At 37.6% G+C, this 26,370-nt stretch overlaps 1 protein-coding gene and 1 long non-coding RNA gene across 2 annotated transcripts in view; both read left to right on the plus strand.

Annotated features, from left to right (window-relative positions):
• Window positions 1–26,370, plus strand: part of SYNE1 (spectrin repeat containing nuclear envelope protein 1) — a 281,934-nt gene that overhangs the window by 7,658 nt on the left and 247,906 nt on the right. The window lies entirely within an intron of this gene.
• Window positions 14,450–21,911, plus strand: LOC132071063 (uncharacterized). The gene is made up of 3 exons (XR_009418070.1): window positions 14,450–14,519; window positions 20,236–20,310; window positions 21,524–21,911. It is a non-coding gene; the product is annotated as an uncharacterized LOC132071063 (long non-coding RNA).

Here is a 26,370-nt window from a genome sequence, read left to right on the forward strand (position 1 = left end):
AATAGGGACAATTATGTGTCATTTTTGATGGTTTAGTGAAGATAGAGATTTTGAGAAGGAAAATATTGCAGTGTTTATTTTTGAGAGTGCTCTCTCTATTCTGACAGGCTGCTAGACACTTATTTTAGTAATAGCTTTGGGTTGGGGGTATCAAGAAGCAGAATAGATTCAAAATATTTTGATGACATATTTTATGCAGGTTAGACAACTTATCAGTTTTCTGGTTTGTGATTTCCTATTTCTATTATATACACTGCAGGCTTGAAAAATTAAACTTCATTTCCTCAGAGCTGTGCTGTAATACCTTCCTAAAATATATTTTGGTGTGTTATTAAATTTGAACATAGCTTATTGTCATCACCATAAATAATGGTGATGACAATGGCTGCCTCTTGGAATGCCATTTGTTGTTTTTTCATACTAGAAGAGCTGAAAAATGCAGGAGGACATGCCTCTTGTTACTAATTAATAGGGATTAAAAGAGTTTTGTAAATGAACTACTGCTGATCATGCTTTGACGCTGATGTAGAGACTTCTGTAACATAAAGGCAAAATATTTCAATGAGAAAGTTTTCGGTTTTTTTTTTTTTTTACAATTTTGCTGTAATCATGTTTTGCCCATTTGTAGAAATTAAAAGCTTCACCATCTTTCTTTACCAGGATGATAATATACTTTAAAGAATATACTTGCAGGTAGAAAAAACACATAAATGAAAATTAACATGTAACAGTTACTCGTAATTTATTCCACAGACTTTTTTATAGAATGCCATTTTTATTTTGCACTTTAGACTGCATTTGCTTAAAAATATCCTCATTTCTATCACAAAGCTTCTCCTTGTGACTCATATCACTGAGTTCTAATTTTAGACTCACACTGAGGTTTTTAGTTGGCAGTTGTATGTATCCAGGGGAATCGTCTATTACTGGGTGCAAGAAAACAGGCTACTTGTTCTGTCTTTCATCCAATATGAGAAGGAGCTTTATGAGGGAAGTGTCAATGACTTATTAAGAATCCAGCAGTCAAGAAAGAAAGAAAGAAAACCCACCAAAACCCCCCTCTCTAGCTCTTTAGAATTGATGTCTTCATGGTGAACTAAAAAGAGATGTTTGAAAGGTGTTATTACATTTTACAAGTAGTTATAACTGACTGCTAATTCCACAGCTATATTTAAAATTCAGATTCTGATTGCTAGTAATTTGGGGTGTAAGTTTTATTATTCTAATTCTTTATAGACTTTAAGTTGGGGCTACTCTATGTACAATGTTCTTTGCACAAGGGGTGTAAAGAAACTGGGACTAACATTAAAAAACTAGCTTACATCCTGTACTTTGGAAGAGATCCTGATTATATTAAGTTCTCAGTAATTCAATATCAGAATGGTTAGGGAAGTAGCAGAAAAGCAGCTTGATGTTTCAGGGTAAGCAGCCTCCAGGTGAGGAGGAGAAATGCTGAGTTACTGCACAGTGAGGACAGTTCTTGGGCTCCAGCTCAGCCCCTGCACAGCTTGGCCTGGGGGCCAAGAGCTCATACCTTAACCTTCTCTCCCTCTCTCCCTGGTTTATCTGCCTTTCTTGCTTTCCCTGCTGAGGAGTCATTGCTGTTAACAGAGATGGCTGTGAAATATCTTTCTGAGCTTCATCACATGGAACATAAACATTAATATATTAAGAGATGTGATTAGTGAAGATTCTTTTACTGTAATTTCACTAGATTTTGTGTAATTACTTTTCAGTATTTGTTACATAGTCTTTTATACTTTTAAGAGGATTATGCCTTCCCTGATGTACATTGGTTTAAGTAACTATGGAGAATGTATGTAATCTCGTTGTAACACTGTTAGGCTTGTGACACAGCCCTGCAAAACCTGTAAATCTCTAAGCTGAAGACTCTTGTATTCACCCAGATAAGAGATACATCTAGAACATTTAATACCACTTTTTACCCACCTAGCCATTGCTGCTAAACGAGAGTTGAGATTTAGTTTATCCAAATCACCGAGCTTTAGCTGTGCCAGTATAACTCTGGGAAAATTCATCATCCCCTTAGAGAAATGCCAAAGGCCTGTACAAATGTAGCAAAATGTTCCCTTGCTTTCTGCACCTCACTATTAGAGACCAGCTCATGTATCTTGCCATAACTGCTTAGCCTGTCCTACCTCTGGCAGCTTGCTTGGGAGTCACCATCGGTGTGCCTGGGTGGGCACAGTGTCCTCACTACACTGTGGACTTCCCGTAAGTCTTTACTTAAGGTGCTATTGCGAGAAAGCCACAGACCTTGTCAAGGCAGCAGCTGTTCTGTAAAGACTTTATCTTAAGCTCATTAAAACAGAGGAAAAAAATCTTCTTTCCATAAGGTGAAGGGAATGAACTACAACAGCAATTGTACATGAAGAGTATTACTGTTAGCTTTCCGGTCTCGGAAGGGAAAAAAATCCCCAGCTCTACATGCAAGAGCAGTATTCAACATGATTTGTGGCCAAACCAGTGCAGCAAAGGAGAATATTTACTTGCTTTTATTGACTTATATATATTAGAAAAAAAATCTACTTAGGAATGGAGCTCTTTGTTCTTTCTCAGATTTTCTGTTTATAAGAATTTATGGTAATTTGTAGTAAATTCACTTTTGGACTGTGTTTCATTCTCCCAAGGAAATTCAAGTAAATTATTACAGTTGAGCCTGTGTAAAGACCTGTGTCTTTATTCTGTTTCTTTTGACCAGGGTTTCTATTGTCTCATTTGCCAAGACATGCCTAAGCTTTTCTAAGTCCATGTGGTGCAGCCATTCCCAGTTCTGAGGCTGCAAACTGCTCCTGGCATATACAAGACAAATAATACAGATGAATTTTCTCTTTTGACTCCAGAAACATCCACTGGGTAATGCAGAAACATCATGTTATTTTTCAGGAGAGAATCAAGAGTCAGCATCACCAGTTACAGCAGTTATGAGCCAGTTGTACCAGCCCAGTCCTTCTCTACCTGGAGCTGAGTGCTGTTTTGGAGCCTGGGCATTCCTAGTCCATTCACTCACAGGTGAACCTGATGTGCCTTGGCACAGTGAGGACAAGAAGTACCTTTCAATGGAAGTCACAAAGCTTGAGCTCTCGTCCAAATGAGTAGAGAAGTGTTGGGAATGGGCCCTTCCCTCAAATTTATAGTCCAGCTGGCATTCCCCCATTGGAGTGTATAGGCACAGGAGCTCAGACTGTGGTGCTGAGATGATTCTTAAATTAAATCAACCAAAACTCAGATTTTTGGACAGGAGAGACAGAGATTGGACTATGCAATGATCAGTTCCAAGTCAGTGGGGGAAAAAAAAAGTGACCAAGCCATTGTATCAGAGGTCTCCAGGCATAAATGTTTATTAGCAGGTGTGAGTTGCAGTAATGAAACACTCTGGTTTGAGACTTATAAGACAGGACATAAGTCTAATTAACCTGGATTTCTGGCTGTTTTGTATTACTGAAGTTGTATGTTGCAGGAAGAATAAGATCTGAAAAGGCATTTGGGCACCTGGAAATAGTTATTGCCATAAAAAGGCAAGATGTGTATTTTTAATACCTCTTTAGATGCCTTACTTAAGTTTCCAAGACCTGAATTCTTTATAATTCATGGACAAACAAATAAAGGGAATTTAAAAAATCTTCCATGAGATTGTATTGAGATTCTTATTAGTACTGAGAAATGACAAGTTTGTCATTTGCAAATTTATTTAATACCCTAAACATAGTTAATATTTCTGAATCTAAATTCTTGTTTATCAGCAGTTGTAAGATAAAGTCAATGGGCTATCTTGGAACTACTAACTTTTTCTTTATTCCATTAAGTAAAAGTGAAGCCATATGACCACCTTGTTTACATATTCATCCTACTAAAAAACTACACCTGTATTGAAAGCTTTGTATTGATTGCTGCTTTTTCGTTCAAATGAATGAAATCTTTCTTGAATAGAAAGCCTTAAATCTTGCTGTGAAGATTTTGCTTTCTGCTTTCCAAAGAGACAGAAGCTCATTGTGATTTTTTTTTTTTCTGGGTGACTTTCTCAGGAGCAGAAAACCTGCTGCTTCTGCATTGCACTGTATTGTGGAAAGGAGTTTAGTTGTATAATCTGCTCTCCTGGTCTTGCTTTCCAGAATGGCCTTTTGTTTGGTCACTTTGGTGAACATGTTGTACAAAGCCTTGTTGCATAATTCTTCTTCTTTCTCAATCCTGAGCCTGCCTTTTCATCTGTGTGGTTAGTAAGAGAGCTGGAGGTGTGATCAGCTGCCAGAAGTGATTTGAATAAATGAGAGGAGTCATGAACAGCTAATGGTTTTGTTTACATCTGGTTTCTAAGAGACTAATAGTTCAGGCTTACTGTCTCTCTGTGTTTGTATTTGAGATCTTGAGCACATCTAAATCCTGTATTCCCTGGGCACACTTTTGTCTGCCCAAAAAAAAATTACACTTTGTTTTTATCAGTAAGACGTCATAAGTTTTGAATAGGAAAATACATCCATTTATGAATGAGATTAAATAATGGTGTGCCATTGGGCTAATTCTTTACTAATCAAGGTGCTTTTTTGTTGCCGGGGGGTTTTATTGGGCTGTTTGGTTTGGGTTTTGGTTGGCTTTAGAAACAGGCATGCCAAATATGTAGTGAAGTGGCACATTTCAACCTGTGAGGGAAGTAAAGATAGTGTCACTGGCTGGGTTGGAATGAAACAGAAAAGTCTCATTCTCACCAACTCCTGTGAAAGTGTAGCATGCAGCATGGCCTTTACTGCAGTCAGGAAGAATAGATAATTCCTAAAACTACTGTGCTGCTTCAGTACCAGAATGTTTCTACAAATCAGGTGTACATCTCTGTACTGACAGGAATCAGCTCCAGATATACCCACTGGCAGTTACAAGTAGTTATTTTTGTTTATTATTAATAGCTGGTTGTTCCTGGTGAAGGGCTGAAATACTGTTATCAAGAATAGGAAGTACCTTAAAATTTGGGTTAACATCTTATCTTCAGCAGTGTGTTTGAGAAATCACACTGTAAGTTTCACCAGTGTATTTTCTTCACATTTTCTACATTATTATATATAATATTATTATATGTGTTCTGCATTACTATATGCTAGTAACCAAACTTCAAAGTTTTACAGGCTGCAGTACTTTAAAAGAAATTATTCTTGCTGTAGTTAAAATGCCAAACCTCAGGGCTGCAAATGTGCAGCTATTTAAAGTATGACAATACAGTGAGGGTTCTCCAACTGGAATGTTAATTTCCAGGAGATATGTATTTTAAATGAGACCAAACCTGGAATCTATGTTCAGTGACATCAATTATTAACATAACATTAGTGACAGCAGTTAAGTTGTTCAAGTTATTCTCCCAGGCTTATGATTAAGTTTAAAACTATCAAACTGAATTATAGTAATGTCACGGGAAATGCAAGAAAAAAATATATAAAGACTTACATGAAAATGTACATTGGATTTTCTTTGTAAGGAAGGAAAAGATTGGAGTTGATAGATCAAAATTCTCAAAAGTTGGCTACTTCTTTTTGCCAAAGCAGATTGTAAGGCACAGAAATCAGAACACACACACACACTCACACACACACACACATCTTGTAATGCTTTCCTTATATCTATGAGAGAGATAAATTTGTAATTTATCTTTCTCATAGATATAAGGAAAGCATTAAAAAGGTTAGATTGAAGGCTTTGAATAACGTATTTTCAAGGAAACAGAACAAGGCTAACACATAGCAATTCACATAGAAGTGAAACAGAAACAAAAGTGAAAGGAACACATACAGGCTTCTGATAGGTAGAAATGTTAAAAAAAAACTGAAGAAAGAAGATTGGATTTTGAGAAGAGCAATAACATTCCCTTGAAAACAAAAAGGAGAGAAGTTGCTTTACATCTCTGAGCATAAAAATTAGCATGGCAAGAGTTTCAGCTGTGTTATTGATTGTGGACTGTTCTCAGTCTCACTTAACATCAAAGAGCATGTTTCAAAATCTGTACATGCAAAAAAAGAGATGTCTTTCATCTGAATAAGTAATTTTAGTTCTGGGTACAATCAGAATGTCTATACCACCATTACTTGCTTGCTCCCTGCCAGGATTTGGCTGTTTGCTAATTACAGGTGGATGCTGAGCTGTGCTTCCCTGATGCTGCAGCATTCTCGTACACTTGCCCTGGCAACAGCAAGAACTGTCCTTGGTTCATAAAGAACTACCTCGGTTTCTTCTCTCTTCCTGATAAATGGATCTCATTTTGTAGGTGATTACTTCAGTTTCCAAATAATTTAAAGCCTTGAGGACTTGAAATTAGAGTAGTTTCTTACTGGTCAGTTGTAACCTTCTGGTTCTCTGGCCTCTTTTACTAAAATCTGTTGCTTGAATTCCTTTACACTCTAAAACCTTCCAGTTTAATGACATGTTTTTCTAACAACTGCCTTAGATGAGAACAATTTATTTTAGTGTTATCTTATTTCAACATTTTTGTGTTTTTGCTCCAGAACTAGAAAGAATTAAAAGCTTGTTAGTAGCTGATTTGCATATAGTTAAGAATGTGCAGTGGCTATTGGTACAGATTTATGGATAGATATTATCCTCAAAATTTATAGGCACTTTCATCTAGATTTTTATTCTTGCATCAACTTGAGATGCTGAGAAATAAAGATACAACTCAATAGCTTGTCTCTTAAACCATATGCTGCATTTAAATGACCTCTTTCACTCTGTCTCAAATCAGTGCTACAGGATGCTGATCATCTGTTCTCCAGATTTTTTTTTTTTTGGCCTGTGACTGGACAGAATTGATGGCTGATTGCCAGCAATGCAGGACATAAGCTGCTTTGGCAGATTTACCCTTTTAAAACTCTGTTTTATTTGCAGGGAAAATTGTCTCCTTCCCCATACAGGAAAAAGCAAAACCAAAGGGAAAAAAAAAAACCTTCAGAATAAGACTGAGATAAACCTAGTGCTAAAAAGTCACTATGGCAAAGAAAGCTTAACATTTTTAAGTTCAATAGGTTTCTGTAGTCACAGTGTGGACTGACTGTGACCAGTAAAGACAAAATCAGATTAAGTTGTTGGGTAGTGATATAATGTATAATCAAATAATCTAATTTCTTTAGTTTCCCTTTTCTTCACCCATTTTACCATCCAGATTAGGAGAAGGTGTACATTTGTATTTCTTTCTGTAGCTGAGACTCAAATACAGATTGAAGATACAGACTTCAGCATAAGCCTTTTTCTTGCTCTAAAGAAAACACTCAGACCTTGAAGCCAGTGTGTTGCCCTTGAGGAAGAGCTAGGCAGACCAAGGGAGACGCTTTTGGAGAACTTAGCACAAGGTGCACCAGATAAGACTTTGACCTAAACCAAAAGAAATCATGATTGTGAAGCCAGGAGATTCTGTGCTGATCGCCTACACAATTTCAGAATCCAGTCCTGAGTGATGCTGTGTCTCATGTGACCTTGTAATAGTGTGAAGTGGAGTAAAAATGAGCACAGGGAATCTCTTCACCAGTTGCAAATACGATCACATTGATTAATTTTACATTGAATTGTGTGTGCATGTGTATGTGGAAAAGGGAACACATGAGAATGTAAAAAAGGAAGTTGTCCAAATGAATAAGTTCCTCTTACCTCCTCAGATAAGCAGTTTGCATTTTGCAAGTCAAGATTGCCTAACCAGTAAAGTAAACTTACAGAAGTAACTGTAGCTTCTCTGTTCAAAGGCAGCCCCTCTGAACATGAGACTTAACCAGACTCAACATATAATGAAACCATACTGGAGGAGAAAGGATTTGAAAGTATGACTTCATGTTTTGGATTTCACTGTTTTAGGAGCTGCATGCATTCCTGATTGTTGAAAAGAGTTTGTATGGATGGGAATCAGAAAAAGATGTCTTTGAATGTTTACCCTCTGCTAATCAGGGCTCAGAGCATCTTGAATATTGAAATTTACATGTGATACAACTCTTGTCAATATGAACACTATGCCCTTGGACACTTCTTTCAACATATCTTGGGCTTCTGGTGGCCACTTTCAGATCTTCAGTCTGAATTTAATCTCTTTAGCAAAGAGATTAAATTTTGCAAAGTTGGAGATAACATGTAAATCTATGTGTAAAAACACAAATACAAACATAGTAAAGCAATACATATAGATATTTCAGGTCCAGTTGATCAAATTACTATCTAAACCAAAAATGCTTACTACATCCCAAACATAAAAGAATAGTCCTTAATGGACTACATACATAGGTCATTGCCATCTAATTGGCAAAGCCTGAACACAACAAATGTAGAAGTGTTGTGATATGATTTAAATAACTATTAAAACCAATTGAAAACAGCTTTTTATTCCTTTTTAGGAAGTAGATCTCTGCTCGCAAGAAACTGAAACCTATTCATAGCAGATTTGCAGTAGTTTATTGCAATTGTATGATCCCCATTACCATGTTATTTAAGTTTCTCCAAATTTTTAAGGTATTTATCTTTACAACATCCCTGCTTGGAAGGCAGACCACCTTTTCTTACATTTGTGGAGTAAAGATGCTCTAGACATGGTAATAAGCATATCAAATACAAGAGATGCAGGCAGAAGCCAAGTACATGTTACTGCAGATTTCCTGTAGTTTTTCCTGCATGTTTTCTGTAATTATTATGATTAGTAGTTATTCATAATTATGACTGATAAATAAACAGGATGAACACATTTCTATATCCACCCTGTGTCTCTCATATAGTAATGGGCATATCATTAAAAAAAACCCCATCCAAACAAAAATAATGGGCAGTAACACACCATAAAGAGCTTAAGAGCCTCACAGATCATAAACACTTAACTGTGGAAAAGGCACTGACCCTTCTCCTGCTTTAACCAGAGTTGTAGCTGAGGTCATAGCTGGCCCTTCCAGCCCCCGTGGTACTCCACCCATACGTTGTTTTCATGAAGGACTTGAAATCACGTCAAAAAACATCAGAAGGAAATAACATTTGTGTTGAATTTATGTTTGGATTGTTGTTTGTTTTCTTGGAAGGAGGTTGTTCTTCAGATTATAGTTATTTTTAGTGCCTATGAAACCGAAAGACAGCGAATGTTGGATGGAGCTGGGAAAGCTGTGAGCAAATATACTACTGGTCAAAACTTGCAGACTGGAATAACTTAGTTGCCTTTGTCCTAAGCACCACCTATTCTGGATATTGGCTTCTTAAAAAAAAAGAGAAGACCTATTTTTTGGGATAGTATGGTGTGGGTGTGTGGTCTTTCTACGGCAGATCATAAATTACTGTTTTCCGTGACTTGAGTGTAACTGTGCCTCTTTTCCTCTATTTAAAAATGTCAGAATCTGTCCTGTTAGAGAACCCTATCTTCTATATGCACTGAAAAAATTAAACCTCAAGAAAATTTAATAGACAAATTAATACTGAGTTTGTACAGTACTTTAAGAATTTGTTATAGCATGCTATACATTTTTAACTGTGGTTTTTGTTTTTTTTTTTAGCTAGCCTGGTATAATTTAGGCTTCATAGCTGCTGTAAAGTTCTCAGTATTACATTTTTCTCTGAAACCTGAAGAATGCAGAAAATACTATTAGGGCATTACAAAAAGTCTGCCACCTCTAGTGGTGAGTTTAGGCTCTTCAGTTGAGGGGCAACTGGCAAAAAAAAATAGAAGGACAAATTCCAACACAGAGGAATTAAGTGTGTAGTGGCAACTTCTTTAGCATCAGTTTCCTACTGGGTTTAGTGACTGGTTAAATTTCTGTGGACAATATTTACCTTCAAAGGATAGTTTGACTTTTAACTAAACTTCAAAGTCTGCATATGTAGACTTGTGTTTCTGTGACCTTTAACAAAGGTGATCTGCAAACATACTCATCAAATGATTTGTGCTATCAGCTGGGTATTTAGAAGCTGTAGATGTAAGTTTTCACTCTAAGAATCTGATCTGAATTTGCAAGCTCTATGTAAACTCATCAGATGACTCTGAAGATATAGAAGACAATGTCTTTCAAGAATTTTATTGAACCAATAAATGGCATAGATTCCCCCATATTTTTGAGCTTTAGGGAAAGGTAATTGCAAAAGGGTTTTCAAAGTCTCAACTGCGTGATACTGTGTGATGAGTCAGCCATTTAAGATAAGGAGAGCAGTCTCAAAGCAAAGCAAGTATAATAAACTGTATGAAAGAAGAGGTTATCTTAAAAGGCAGAAACCATTGAAAATTCCAAAGATTTCTGGAGAGGATGTTTGTTTGGGTTTTTAAAATATTTTTATTCAAAAGTGGCAAAATACCAAAAAGGTATGAGTTAAGGAAATCACATTGTTGAGGAGATTGCTGAAGAAAATTAGTTTTATTAGCTGCATTCTGCATCCATTATAGAACACATTGAACTGCAGGAAAAAAATACAAAAGGGAAGGTGGGTTTGTATAGGTGAATAGATGGACCAAGCATAGATTGTCTGTAGGAGAAGAAAGAATATCTTTGGTATTTTAGGAGGATATGAAGATAAGGATCATAGTGCAGAACAAATTATTAAAAAATAATTCCATCCTACAGCCAAATGACTTGAGTTAAATGTCTGTTCTGAGAAGCTTAGTTGTAGCCATGAGGAACTGATATGCTCTCTTCATTTTACTGCACCCAGAACATTGCAGAACTTCCTTCAAAGAACTTTGCTTCTTCCACCTTGAAAGCTTTGGAAATACTGGAAGTGTAGAAGCGTATGCTTCCTTCACAATTTTGAATGATAGTCACCTTTTCCACCTCTGACCTCATTTGTGCTTCAGTTTAGTTTATTTTAGTGCAGTAGTTTCCTTGCTGGAGTTCACCAGACTGCTTATAGCAGTCTCTGCTTAATCAGCAGTTATTTATAAAGGTTGACCTGCATGGCCCTGCCAAATCAGCCTGCCATGGTTCTGATCTGCCCTGAAATAGAAAGATTGGCTTAGTCTTCAGGATGCTTCCTTTACCTGCAGAGTGCATGTGTCTGTCATCCAGCTGGGAGGAAGAACAATTCACATTGTTCATCTGGAAAAATCCGGCCCACCGTTTACCTTGAAAAGTGGAAATATAAATATCACTGTTTATTTTTGTTCTTTTTGTTTGTTTGTTGTTTGTTTTGTTGTTTGCTTTTTTAAATACAGTATACATTACTAGAAAATAATGCCTGTGATGTGGTAGCACTTTGACTGACACTCTTGGCTACATGTCAGTGTGTATGGATACCTTGGTGGACACAGTTAAAACTCATGAGAAAAACTGTTGAGGCTGTTCTAAAAATCTTTGAAATCCTGGCCCAGATGAGAATTTAGGAGATGCTTTTGTATGGCACTTCTGATGTCTCGAAAATTTTTCAGGAGGATGGGATGGAAGAGTGATTTGACAACTCCTACCACCCAGATCAAGTCACAGATGATTATTTAACAGTCATTTAATCTCAGAAGTTATAAAGTTTTATCCTACATGATATCGAAATGAGGTTCGTTTTAAGTGGTAGCACGATAATAGGAGGTGGGACACTGTAAAGCAGCACTCTTTTACAGTGAATTAGCTGTGAATGGTAGTGTTTCTGCATGTTTACGTTTTAAAAAATTCTGTCTATCAAAAAACTTTTTCATGCAAAACATCAGGAAAAGGTAAGGCTAGTAATTTATGGTTTCAAGTCTGTAGATTGCTACGTGTACAGTGCTGTTCTTTGGTAACACTTTTCTAATATTCTGGTTTTTTGGACTCATTACCAAGTCATATGTGTTTCTCCATATTTTCTTTATAACACTGTCAACACAATGTGTGGTTTATTCAGGGGAATTTGAAAACTGGGTTATTTCCTCTAGGAAGAAAACTGTTATTAATTAATCCAAATCTTTAAAATTATCAAATCAATTTTCATTTGTAAATTATAATTTAATTTTTTTAAATTCTCGACAGTAGATTTTGAAGAGAAAGATTCTTTCATATAAAGCAATATTTAAGTTTGTAATTTCCCCATATGTTTCTTCAGCACTGTTGAGAGCGCATCCTTTTACATCAACATCCAGAAACCAATGCAAGGAGGTATTTGTATTAATCAAGAAGGGAATTCAGAGTGTGATTTGTATCAGGACAAAAAGGGTGTTTCAGTTGAAAATCTTATTTGATTATGTCTACATTAAATGATGGATGAAAGGTGTTTATAACTTGTAGATTTAGTGACACAGGCTCCACCAAGCAAACCATATAGAAACATAACTAAACATAAACCATTAAAATAATGGTAATTCAAACTCTGTCTCAGGGAAGCCCTGTATAAAGATTGGTGGAAAAATTCCTACTGTATGAAAAAGCAGTGACAGAGCAGATTGCTGAGAAATGCAGTTAAGGTGTATGTACTTAGTTACAGTGAGAAGGATTCAAAAGTGTGGCCCCAGATTTGTGGTAAGGAGTTAAGGACATGTGGAGATGCCCTGTCGCTGAGGAGATGATGGAGAATGCAGGGAATCAGAAAAGAAATATGCCCAACAGGACACAGCCCTAAAGAAAATTTAGGTCAAGCTGGAGCAACCTCAGGCAGAGTAAGTTGGTGCAGGGACCAGATCTCAGTTGGTAAGAGCAATCAGTGAGGAAAAGGAGGATCATTTCAGCCAAGTGGCAAATTGAACATCTAGGAACAGCTGGTGGGATGACTCAGATGGCGTTTGGGGAAACCCTCTATTCAGGCTCACAGCCAGGCATTGACTTACAAGGCTTATCCTGGCTCTCAGTTCTCATTTGGTGGTAGAATCTGACTGCTGAGGTGGAGTCTGACAAAAGCTGACACACAGTTATCTCTTCTGGTTTTATTCTTTGTGCAGGAAACTGTGTTTTCAAATGGAGATTAAGGGTGCTCTCTTTTTTTTAATATATGTGGGGTTTTTTTCCCAGTAGTGAAAAACCAACTATTAAGTCTTGCTAGCACTGAAGTGGTCACTAAAATAATTATATGTTCCACAAATTAATGTGGGCATGTGATGTGCACCCTTACATTGATTGTGCATTCATCTATACATGCATGAACATGTGCGTGTGAGCTGAAGGGTAATATCCAGGAGCACTGGCAGAGACACTGTCATATTTTATTATTCTTCTCTAAAATGCTATTTGCTGTTGGGGATGGAGAGGAGCTGTAATCAAACAGTTCATTTTGGAGCCACACATGCCACTCTGGTAATTATATATTTATATAGGGGGTAATTTCAAAGTTGCTTAGCCCAGATGCAACACTTTTGAGTTGTATATGCTTCAATTTTTTTTTTTAAAGGTTACATTTTTAACTTGGATCCCTAGAGAGATACTTATATTTTTGTACCTAAATAAAAGTGGCCTCATTTTCAGAAATTAGGAGCACCTTCAGCCCCATTTGACATGACTGAGATTCTTCTGCTTCTTTGACAGTAAAAAATTAAGGTACACACCATGTCCCATCATATACTCCACACCAGCAATAAAATACTAAAGTTTTTATATATCCTCTGCCTCTCTGTCTTCATGCAGTATTTTATTGATTCATGAGAAAGGCAGACTGGTTTTTGACCTTGATTCGATAGGACAGCATGTTCAGATTCTACTTGCTTTTACTTCCAAAACTGTACAAAACCCCATAATTTTGCATTCCCTGTTTCTATGTGAAAGCTTAAGTACTTTTAATTGCCACAGGAATTGTCTGTTTGTTTATTCTTTTGCTGGTTTTTGTAAGAGCACACACCCAAAACCTGTGGATATAATCCAACTTGGCTGAGATTTAGCGCCAGATAGACAATTTTTCATATTCAGTAAATGTTACTCAGTTAATCTGTTCAGAATTAATTTTTTCACACATTTTTAAGTTGTGAAGCTCTGCTATTTTCTGGCCCAGGGGGATAAGAGATATCCAGAAATTTTGAATTAGATTTTAAAAAAAATACATAAAGGCAAACATAGTATCTTTTCCCTTGCCCGAGTCTGTTTCATCTAGAAAGAACTCTGTGTTTTCAAACATTAGCAAATCTCTTATTAAAATTTACTTTGAATGGTGTATTTATAATGATGTAGACATTGTGGGTTATTTAAAATGCTATGTTATGCATTTATTGCTTGGGCTTTAGTGTAATTAAACAAAAATAAGCAGTAATTTGTGGAACTCCTGGTAAACAAGTGTTAATCCATTTCTGTGTTTGCTCTCTACTCTCCTCATTTTCTGTCTGTTTTTCCAACATTTGATTGCATTACGCTTTACCTAATGCAAGGACTTACATAAGGATGGAAATTGTAGGGGCTAGAATATGAGAAAATAAAGATAGTGTAGAAAGTAATCTTACCCCTAAGGAGTTGCAGCTGGGTCAGTTATCAAAGATTAGGAACAGGCCTGGCTTTAACAGACCACAGCTGTAACCAATGAGAAGAAGAGTGCTATAAAAGAGTGGGGTGGCTGGTTGAGAAGAGAACTGGAGTCAGTTGGCTGCTTTGTGACGAAGGAAGAGTCAGTGCTCTGAGAGCTACCCACGAGATAACACCAAGAAGGTATGGAACTTTTGTGATAGGAGACAACAGAATGGAACCCCTGCAATGAGATACCCTGACTGAGGGTTATTTCCCTTTCAGTTGGCACTGCTCCATTTTGCCTGACTGGAGCCTTGAGGAGCTGCTCTGTGTTGTTCTGCATGTGCAGTAAATGATTTCAGCTCCTGTGTCAAAGATGGAGGCGAACCCTCTGAGCAGGCACTCTGGGTTTTGTCTGTGTCCATGTGGCACCAACCAAATTTCTGTGTTGCCAGAATGTAATGCTAACAAGCATCCTAAAATTATAAATATGAATTGGAAATGGGGGTTTTCTCTAGGTACTCCACTAAGCTAAACGTGCTGTATTAAGGCCACTAAAGAGCATAATACAGTAGGCTGGTGTCCTAGAAATGACTGGTGCTTTTGCACACAGGATTATCTTGCAGCTTGAATCAGGCAGTAATGATCCCTGGCTGTGCCTGCACTCTGGAAAGGCTCAGCAAAGCACTCAGGGGAAGTTACAGAATTAATCACTTCCTCCCTGAACTCCTTTTCCACACTACTCTCCTTGTCCCTACCCTTACCCTATCCCTTTTCATATCCCTCACTTTATGGTGCTGCATGGGGCAGAGGAAAGAATAAAGTGATGTTACCTGATTAACTTCTGATTTTGCATTTCATTTGCAGATCTGCTGGTACAGAAAGCCTAACTAAATGATTCTAGAAAGCTTTTATTCTTTGAAGTGTGAGTCTCATGGCCTCATCATGATCTTTGTTGTACATGTTTAAGTAAAAATTGGCATGCACACTTCATACAAGCATGTAAATCCATAGACATAACTGTACTTTTATGTATTTATTTTTAATATGAGATATTCAAAACACACTTGACTTTACTACTAACTGTCTAGGTTAAAAAAAACTAAATCTATGGTATGTGTTTTTTGGTAGGTACCAATTTTTTGAGATGTAAATATTGTCCAAAGTCCCAAATTTGGTTATTTCTCTGTGACTTGATTGCCTACATTTCCTGAACCAAAGGGAGATCAGTTGTCTAAAATCCAGAAATAGATTAACATGAAACCAGATAATGGACCTCAAACATTTCCAATTGTGTGTACAATGGAATGTGTACGGATATAGTAGGAATACAACAACAAATGATGCCGCTTAACAGGATTCAGATTTTGAAGAATGTTGTACTCTGCAGAATGCTTATTCTTACTCTATGGTGTTCATTATCTGGGATATACATGGGTGATAATGAAAAAAGTCTTGAGAGCAGTGCATGAAGAATATTTTTCATTAATAATCCCACTGTATGCCTTTAGAACCTAGCAGGTAGTTTAGCTTTATCAAAATAGCTTAAGGATGTTCCACATCACATCTTTTTTTACTAATTTCACTGATAGAATCATAGAATATTTTGAATTGGAAGGGACCCACAAGGATGACTGAAGTCCAGCTTCTGGCCTGGCGCAGGACAGCCCCAAGAGTGACACCATGTGCTTGAGAGCATTGTTCAAACAATTACCGAATTCAGACAGGCTTGGTGCTATGACAACTTCCTGGGGAGCCTGTTCCAGTGCTCAGACATCCTCTCAACACAGAGTCTTTCCCTAAAATCTAAGCTAAACCTCCTCAACACAACTTCAGGCTGTTCCCTTGGGTCCTGCCACTGGTTTCCACAGAGGAGAGATCAGTGTCTGCCCCTCCTCTTCCCTCTTGAGGAAGTTGTAACTGCAATGAAGTCTCCCCTCAATCTCCTCTTCTCCAGGCTGAACAAACCAAGTGACCTCAGCTGCTCCTTATACAGCTTTCCCTCAAGACCCTTATCACCTTTGTTTCCCTCCTTTGGATGCTCTCTAACAGCTCAATGTCTCTCTGACATTGTGGCACCCAGAGCTGCCCCCAGCGCTGGAGGTGAGGCTGCCCCAGCCCAGAGCAGAGCAGGACAATCCCTCCCTTGCCTGGCTGGCCATGCTGTGCCTGATGCCCCCAGGACAGGTTTGGCTCTCCTGGCTGCCAGGGCACTGCTGACTCAGGTTCAATTTACCACTGACCAGGAACCCCAGGTGCCTTTCCATGGTGCTGCACTCCAGCCTCTCATTCCCCAGTCTGTACCTACATCCAGGATTGCCCTGTCCCAGATACAGAATCTTTCAGTCTCCCTTGTTAAATTCCATACAGTTGGTGATTGTCCAGCCCTTTAATTTATTGAGTTCTCTCCAAAGGACCTCTCTGCCTTCAAGGCAGTCAACAGCTCCTCCCAATTTAGTATCCCTGGCAAACCTAGTATTCCTTTGAGTCCTGCATCCAAGTCTCTCATGAAGTTATTGAAGAGAGCTGGGCTAAGATGCTTCAAAGCACAAATTATAATGAAAAGTGCAATCACCACTGAGGCAAGAGCTAGTGCAGCTTCAAAGGTGTTCAGCTAAGGGTCTCCATATTTATGTCATGTATTTTTAGCTCTAGAATGTTTAGAATGTCTACTAGAATTTACTAGTACATTATCATGTACTTAAAAGGCCATTGTCAGCCTTTGATTATGGAATGGTCAGCTTATTTGATGCTTCTGGGATTCAATTATTAGCAAAGTACTGAAATAAAATACTAAATCATCTTCTGGCTTTCATAGTTGAAGAGGAAGGTTTAGAAACTAGATGCTAATACAATTTTAAAAAATTATGAATCACCATTGGGGGGAGTTGTTGCTTATATCATATCCTGATAACTCAATTTATCATGAGAAGGCAAAGGGCTCTATTGTGGACCCTGCAGGGGAGAATTTAAGAAACTTCTCATTTGCTTCACCTCAAATGTGAACTTTTCTGCAGAAGCTGTAATTTGAGCTGATTATCAGACAGAGAAGTTCCATCACACTTTTGGCTTCAGGCTGCTTGTGGTTATACTTATGTGGCCTCACAATGAGTAAATGGGGCTGATCTGAAAACTGTGGGCTTTGGTTATATGTTCTCTGAAACTTCTTGAAGAGGTATATTAATTATTTCTGTATGATTGTGTTAATACTTCAATAGCAGTTACCTACAGAAGGATTGGTGCAGTAGTTTTATTTTACACTGTGAAGGTGACAAAGTTGTCCTCCATCTGCTGGGAGCCTAAAGGGCCTACCTTTTTTCTTAACCCTAATGGCAAGTGGTCTTCAGGGTAACTGCAGCTCCTTGCTTTCAGAATCACTCTCCTTAGTATGAGAAGTTGACCAGTGAGTTCAGACTACTCTAGAATAGCAATGGGAAACTTGAGTTTTTCACTATTATTCTCTCCAGATAGGACACAAGCTGTACCCACTGAAGTTTATAAAGGCTTCTTGGACTTTGATCAAGGACTTCAAACCTTCAGTGTCTTTCAGGAAGCAGAACCCCTTTGTAAAAACAATTAGAAAATAATGTGGTATGCAGCTATCAGTTTTTGAGGCGTAGATCAAGATACTAGGTTGTAGCACGTAAGCATTTCCTTTACAGTTTTTCTAGTTTCCTGGTATGAAAGAATATCATAGTCAAACATCATCACCAAGGATATAAAAGCAAAGTGAGCTTAAAAAACATTAAACTGTAATGCAGTGAACATTATGTCCCATTAGGCAGCTGAGTGAAATATTTCAGCTCTGTGTGCTGTGGCAGACTTGTTTGGGCTTGTTTGTTGACCAGACAGCAGTTAATTTTTCTACTCTGTCACTGATACAAACTATTGCTTTCCCAGACTAGGGGAATAATTCAAAATTAAGAGGTGCAGTCTTTAAATGCAGACATTGTCATCATGAGAAAATCGTACCCAAATTGCTACAAGAGTTTGTGTAAGCGTGGTGTGAAACACAGCATTGAGCTGGTGGGAAGGAATCCAGGTGCTGCTTTCAGATGTCCCTGGAAGAGGCTGGCAGTGTTTAATCCCTCTTGGGGCCAGCTCCCAATTTCCCCCAATTCCTGCTCCTTTTCCCAGCTCTGCTGCTGTGTCCAGCCACTCTCACCTTGTTGCACTCTCTATGATGTTGTGCCTGGACCCTGACCCCATGCTCAGCCCCCGTGCTGGAAATTTGTTGCTTCTGGGAGAATTTACTAGAGGTGACGCAAAGTAATTTCTTCACGTGTGTGATTTGTCTAGAGTATGGTTTTCCTTCAGGAGTGAAGGATCTGTTTCATCAGCTAGAAATGACAGTGATAATAAAAAAAACAAGTAGCAATGTTTAAAGGTGGTAGAAATTCACTCAGTAATACATTTCTTTGCTGATGGGACTTTTTCCTGGGACATGGTTTCTTGCTGCTCAGTAGTATCTAAGTGCTATAGTAATTTTTTTATCTTGTTTTTCTTGGCAAAAACAATAGTTAAATGGAAATTAGCAAATCTTAATACCAGAACTACTGGTAATGCTACGTAGTATGAATTAGCAGAAGCAATTTTATTTTTTTTTTTTTACCTTATGTAGGTATTTAGATATTTCTTTATTAATTCTAAGTGGCCTGAGGCCTCTTCTTTGGTGAACATACACAAAGAAGAGTGGGAATCTGGCCTCTTTCTTTTTACCTGAAAGAAACCAATTTATCTTCACTGGAGTTGATTGATAGGCCAGGTACACATTCTTATCCAAACCAGCAGAGAAACTGGATAAATTAATTTTTCTCTTGTTTGAATAAATGTTAACAGAGAAGTGCCAGCTATTTCTCCCTTTTTTTTTCACAAGGGAGGGGAAGAGGCAAATGTTGTTCCTGTATTGCAAGGTTCGGTTTAGAATGAGTTTTATCAGTTGCTGCAGCCTGGTAGGAAATACCTATTGGTGTTGTAATTAGGGTCACTTGTTGTGTTCATGAGCCAACACCACAGTTGCTTCTCAGTTACAGCATATGGTCATGTAGCTCTATTTCTAGCAGGATATGAATTTCAGCTCTGCTGCTGCCCTTTCTGTTTTCACTGCATCCTCCTGCACTAGCAGATACAAACAGTGCTTTTTTAACACCTCTTGAGAATGTTGTGTGTTTAATAGGAGCGCAGTTGGCATACATAAAATAAAGGCAGCGCGTTGCTGTGCAGGAACAAGGTCACCACTGTGCTGCGGCCTTTGCCTGTGCCAGAGCCCTGAAAACCCAAGCTGGAGCTGCTACTTCCCCTGTGGAGTCAGGACAGTGGCTATTGCTGTAGGAGCAGAAGGGACGGGAATCTTTGGAAGCCACAGTTGCTGCTCTGACTTTGTACAGGGTCTGAACTTCAGGTTGGGCAGGCAGCTTTGTTGTAATGTACCTTTACTGCGAAGATACTTTGCCTAAACCCCCAGATCTTGGTGTGTTTTGAAAAGTAAACTTTAAACTTATAATAAGAAAATATTTTAGGATGTGATTTTTGGTGAACTGTGGTTAAAACTTTTCACTAGGTTCATCATCATTATCATCATAATCTCATCTACAGCACAGTCCTCACATTCTGCTGTTTGGTATTTGGCTACCTTTAGAAAAAACTGACAAGTATTCTTAGGAGTCCTCAGGGGTTTTATTTATGACTGTGAAATGTAGATACTGTGTGGGTTCTCATAATTTTTTTTGCTGTTTGGAGAATACAATAGAAGCATCCTAGGGAAGATCAAAATGAAAAGGCCTGATTAAGAATGTGGAAGTATAAATCAGTGTGGTCTGTTTTTCCCTTCATTTAGACTGACTTTACAGCTGAATGTAGGCCCCAAAGTGCTCATCTCACTGTGGTTCTCATCATGCTCTGATTTATTCTTATGCAGCCCTGATGATGTCACTGGAATGACTCTGTATGAAATAACAGTCAGGCTTTTAAGCTTTCTAGAAGGTAGTCTCAGGTATGTCATAAAATGGGAATACAGAAAAGGAAAATGTACATGCTAAATGTAGTGAATAAAGCAATAGTTGTGCCAAACAAGCACAGTATATGGGTTAGATTTACAATATTTTTTATTTTTCATACTATGGCAATTAAAAACAAAACAAAAGAAAGATATAAATAGATACAATGAAAAAGAGCCTACTAACAACAAACCAATATGTTTTCTCAATATCTGTTTTAACAAAGTTTTACTTAGTTGTTTTTACCCTATGTTTCTGTAATATGTATAAAATAGGAGATTTTATACTGCTAACTGGTGGCTAGTGTTTGATCATTTCATTTAAAAGTAAATTATGACTTTTTAATAAAGTAAATATGGAAGTTTGTTTCAGTGCACTTATTATCACTTTTACTTTATTGAATGTTTCTGGGTATTTCATAGAAGATACATGCTTCTTGCAACAACATTGAATTTTCTGTGATTCATTATTAATATTTTTCATGCTAAGTGAAATATAATATTACACAGTAATAAATGTTTTTTTGTTGTTTCTACTGAGAGTGAAGTAAGGAGAAGAAAGTTGGGAGTCTGCAGTAAAATTTGTAACTATGTTGAAGGTATCCTGAAACCATGGAAATCCTACAACATGAAGGCTTCCTGCCTGTGGTATTCTCTGAGTTGATGAGGTTACTGTTTCTGTGTCTGGGATGCAAGCAGCATGTTGTGCCTATCGGAATATGTTACCACACCGATTTCCAATGTCTGCTGCGCTTGTAATGAGCTGCCTCATCACTGCCATTGATGGCAATCAGCACATACTTGCCCAGCATGAATATTAGAAAGATGTTTGGGGAAAAAACCAAACAAGCACAAACTATATCAGCATTAATTTGACTTCAAGTGATTTGAATTTAGAGTCTAGAAGTTGTGTTAGGGAGTTTCTTTCTATTTAGTACTGTATGTTCCATGCCTTCCCATATGGCAGAGGAGTTGTGTCAGGGCAACTGGACTAAATACAGAAAAAATCTTATAAAATGCATGTTCAACTTGCAGAGCTTCTCCTGAAGTTCACTCTCTGGTGTAAGGTGTGAATGAGCTGAAGGAAGTGAGGTTTTTGGTATTTAAAAGTGAATTCATATTGTGTTTTTCTCATTGATTATGAATTGGGTTAAGATAAAGGGTTTTTTCCTAACCATTTGTGGCAAACCAAAATGTGTTTATCTTACAGGTGCTGTTTAAGACCAGTATTCTTGTTACTTCCTTAAATACTGGCAGTGAAATTTTGTGGACTCTGGAATGTACCCATCAGGTTTATCTGTTCAAGGGCTGGAGATCAAGCACTGAAATTCTTGGTGGTGGGAAGTATTAAATAGGATTATTTTGGAGCTTTATGCTATGAGAAAATTAGATGGACCTGAGAAGTTTCAAACTTCTGAAATGCAATGAATATCACTCTCAACAGAAACTTTCTAAATGTGTGCAGTTGTGAGTATTCTGCTTTGATTATGCTAGTATGGGATAAGTCTCCTGAAAAGCAGCATGCTTATATGTGTTTTTTCCAGTTATTGTGTAGCTATCTGATCTACTGAATAAACTTCTCTGGGTTTTACTCTAAATAGTTCTTTAGAAAGTGTGATTTTCATTACCTCTTTGTCAGGAGGATATGTTCCATAGGCTGATAGGAAAATTTAGGTTGGAAAGGGGTCTGTTTTCCAGCTTCCAGGTTGGCCAGCTGGAACCAGATTTTCAGGATTTTATCTCCATATTCAGAGATTACAGGTGACCTGATCCACTGCCCTAAAGTCTTCTAAGCAAGAAGTCATTCCCATTCCTGAGATGTTTCTTGTTTTGGCTTCTGCCATTGTCTCTCATCCACCAGCCATGCTACTGAAGAACCCAGCCATCTTCTCGCTGCCCTCCCTATGGCTGCTGGGGGGCTGCAGGTAGGTCCTGCTGAAGCCACTGCTGCCCCAGCCTGAACCAGGCCACATGGCTTACAGGGCAGGTGATGCATGGCATGGATTCTGTTCACATAAGGTCCTCTCTGTGAAATATTCACATTGCTCATTGCTACTTACCTGTGTACTAGTGGCATAATGTTGGAATTTTTATTAAAAACTCCAAGTGAGTTCTGGCACTATCATTATCCAGTTCTTTCATTGGAGTGGGGATTCCCTTCACTGTGATTCAGATGTCTCTGGAGATGGTCTGCAGTCATCGACTTATATAAAAGCTGTGATGAAGCCTGCAAAACTTGCTTGATTAAAAATATAAATAAGAACTGTTGAGTTTGACAAGAAATATATTAAATGTGAGCAGTGTTTAGTCACAGCATGGTTCCTGGGCAAATCTGAGATATCACTGCCTTTATGCATTTTGTCAAATGTCTCTTATTGTTTTGATGGTTGTTGATGTTTTGGTTCTGTTTTGCTTATTGAAAAACCTGCTCTGAATATGCTTGTCATCTCTTCTTTCTCATAACATTTGAATATATTTTTGGATGTCCAGTAAATGTAAAATTTCCTGTGAGGAAATACCTTTTTCTGCTTTTTCTTATACAGAAGAATATCTGTCAAAATCAAGATCCAGTCAGTTTAAGTAGAATGGTGTTCCCACAGGGGAGCACAAATAAATTCTTCCTGTGATCAGTTGTAGACTTGATGAACCCAGTACATCACATGGTTTTCAGGCTTCTTGCAAAAATATTGCTTCTGGAAAAAAATTTTGCTACGAGATGCTAAATGCAGCAGGACCTAGTAAGAGCAAACCATTTTGTGTGCCAAAGAAATATTTCCTCCTTACAAATATATATGCTATAGAATCAATGAAAAAAGTGTACCTCTGTATTTCAGGTGAGAAATAATGGCCATCTGAAGTATAATCTCAATGATAAATGCTTGTTTCTTTCACTGGCAAAATTCTCATTAGTTTCCATGTTGTAGTGTTAGGGCAAGAATGATGAATAATATCATGGTTATGTTTAAATAAATTATGAAAAAAATAATTTTTGCTACTAAGAAAAAAGAATAAAAATAAACAGATATAAGAGTATAAGAGCCTAGCAGACCTTTCAAAAATAATTGTCCAAAAGCAAAGTAAGCATCTCACTTCTGTCTAAAGGGCATGCACAAAGTCTCATAAATGCTTGAAGCCTCACTTGCCCCTGGCTATTAGGGATGAGAACAATTATTTGCTTGCAGACCACCACTTCCTTTCCCTCCATTGCAGCCCCCTTCTTTCCAGCTCTTCCACTGGCTCAGTTTCTGTTGAGTGGGCAGGAGGCTGCTTTCCCTCTCCCAGGGCATGGGCTTTACTCTAGCTGCCCCTCAACAAATTCAGGGACTTCGTTATTCTAACACAATGGCCCAGATTTGCTTTTAGTCCTTTTGAGTAATATAATCACTACAAAAGTTCTGTTACTTGCAGAGTGGTGTCTGTGATTTGCTACTATGGAAGGGACTGTTGAAGGCAAACACAGTTGGGACAATTCTGTTTTGTTCTACTCTTACTTGCTTATTGTGGTGTTTCACAGAAGAATGTCAAATCACCTTTATAAATACTAATCAATGCTATATCCTAGGACTTTGGAGTGGAATGATATTCAGAGAAAAGATTCTGATATCTATGTATGATGAAGACCATCATTCCTAAAACTTGGTTTCAGAGATTGAATTGTCTTCAAATTGTAGACAGTTTTGTTTTTTTTTTTTTTTTTTTAGTTTTCTATTCAAAACATTGGAATTAAAGTATTTAAAGTGTTTTTTTGCGACCTTAATTATGCCTCCCCCATTATTTTTCATAGTATTTTCATAGCAAAGAGAAGAAATACTTAGATAAATAGTGCAAGAGTTGCAAAGTCACATGCTCAATGATTAAGTCTGACAGGGAGACCAACATTATTTTAAACAATTAAAAAAATGAAACCCCACAATTTATTCATTGACAATTTTCCCTTCATGCACAAAAAATGATAGGGAGCATGTATTTAAAACCTGTTTGGTTATGTAATTGAAGACTGGTCTTATCACATGTGTAGAAAAGAAGAAATGAAAGTTTGTATGGACATGGTTACAACTGGAAGATCTAACTTTGAGTTGTCTTGGCAATGACAATAGTGCTGTGCACCCCAGGCCAGCACAAGCAGATTCTATCTGTTTCTTTCACTTTTCCAGGTGCCAGTCAGAGGTTTTTTCCACCTTCTGCGTATATGCTATCTAGATAATTCACCTATTTCTTCTTTCCTCCATAGATTCCTCCCTTTAATCCAGATTTTGTCCCTTCTGTTCCTGAAACAGGGAGCTACATCCAGCTGCCGTCATGGGGATGAGAGGAGAAGTGAGGATAGATGTTGAGCTTGCAGCTTCTCTATAGTATTATTTGAAGCTGAAGCAGTTATGAGCAGTGAAAATTTGTTTTTTTTTCCCCCGTATTCCCCAAGCTGAAGCATGTTTAGCCACTGTTTGTGTGCAGTCTGCTTAATCTTTATCAAGGCCAGAAAGGTGGGTTGTTGGAGAGTCTAAGTGCTAAAATTCAAGTGTATGTGAGAATTTGAGAGGGTTTATAATGTGGACAAATTGGGATAGATTTTTTTCAGGGAAATCCAGAGCTCTTGCCAAATGTGTAACTCTGAAGGTCCTGCTTATGCAGAAAAAAGCAAAGGAGCAGCCAGTATAAAGTTAAGACTCTGCATCACAAATAGCTTGTAGATGGATTGACAAAAAGTAATTTCAATTCTACTGATTTTTTAAAGCCCTAAGTTGTAAGCTTGTTTGTAGTTCTTTGCTGTCTGTGGCACTTTATCAGGTAGTTTCTTTGCTAGCTCTGTTTATCTTTCCATGCTTGAGCAATTACACTGTCTTCCAGGCCTAGACAGCCCTCAGTTACCATAATAGAATTGTCTGTAGGAATGAAGTTTTTACTGGAACAAATCCTAATAGAATTGCACTTGGTAGCTCACCAGTCTGCCTTGAAGTTTTAGCAGCCTCTTTTACCTTTGGTTGGATGAACTGAACACCATAAGCAGATATGTGATTCTTATCACTTTGAGGGCTCATTGGATGTTTAGGCCATTAAATGTTCTCAGTGGGCTATTTGGTTACTTAACTTGAGAGTAAAAACGGCTGAACTTCAAAATGTTTGATCACTGGTTGTGAATGGACTCTATCAGAAATGGTGGTCAAAGTCATGTGTTTTTCAAAGATGTTCATGTGCCGTGTAGGACGGACAGTACAGAGACTGCAAGAATGTGGATCTCAAAAGTAACTATCATTTTCAGGGAAATCTATTTCTGTTCAAGACATTGCCCAATTTGATTTCCTTGAGAATCCCTCACTTTTGGATAGTTAGCATCTCAAAATGCTGCCTGGTGTTTGTTGGACAGCTTGCTTCCTTTCTATGTGGTGTGCTGTTTTTCATGTTAGAGCATAGCAGGATATATTATTTGGTGCCGCAAATTTAGTATTGCTTTAATCCTTTCTACCATGTCTGTGTTTTTACTGATTTTGAGGTGTTCTGTTGTTTTGCTCTAGTCTCTTTTATTCATTTTAGAGTTATCACAAGATTTGTTACTATAAACAAATAGAAATGCTTATTATAATTATTGGTGAATATTCTGAATTCATGAGTAACATACTAAAAATGCCACTATTGTAAAAATGCCACTATTGATTTAATTTATTGGGCAGTGTGTGCCCAGTATATCTCCATTAGTTTTGATTTATTTCAGTAGATTCTGAGCTTTTCCATATCCAAATCAAGTTTTTTCTCATTGTTTTTAGGCTAATGAATTCACTTAGGCATAGAAAAATGATAATTTTACTATTGGTAGTAGAAATTTGCTCCAAGCAGCGCTTTTGCTGCCGTGCATTTACATTTCTGTGTCTTATGACAGAGAAACATTAAACATTCAGATTCCAATTCAGTTCTGACATTTTTGCACAAAGTCTCTCTCAAAGGTTGTAGTGCATAATGGTATGAGCAGTCCTATTAATGTCAAACAATATTAGCAAGTCTCCTTCAAATCAGTGGTGACTGTTACATTAATTTGCCTGCCTGACAAGGCTGGCTTCAGGAAAG

The sequence above is a fragment of the Ammospiza nelsoni genome, chromosome 3, assembly GCF_027579445.1.
Source record: "Ammospiza nelsoni isolate bAmmNel1 chromosome 3, bAmmNel1.pri, whole genome shotgun sequence".
NCBI lineage: Eukaryota > Metazoa > Chordata > Aves > Passeriformes > Passerellidae > Ammospiza > Ammospiza nelsoni.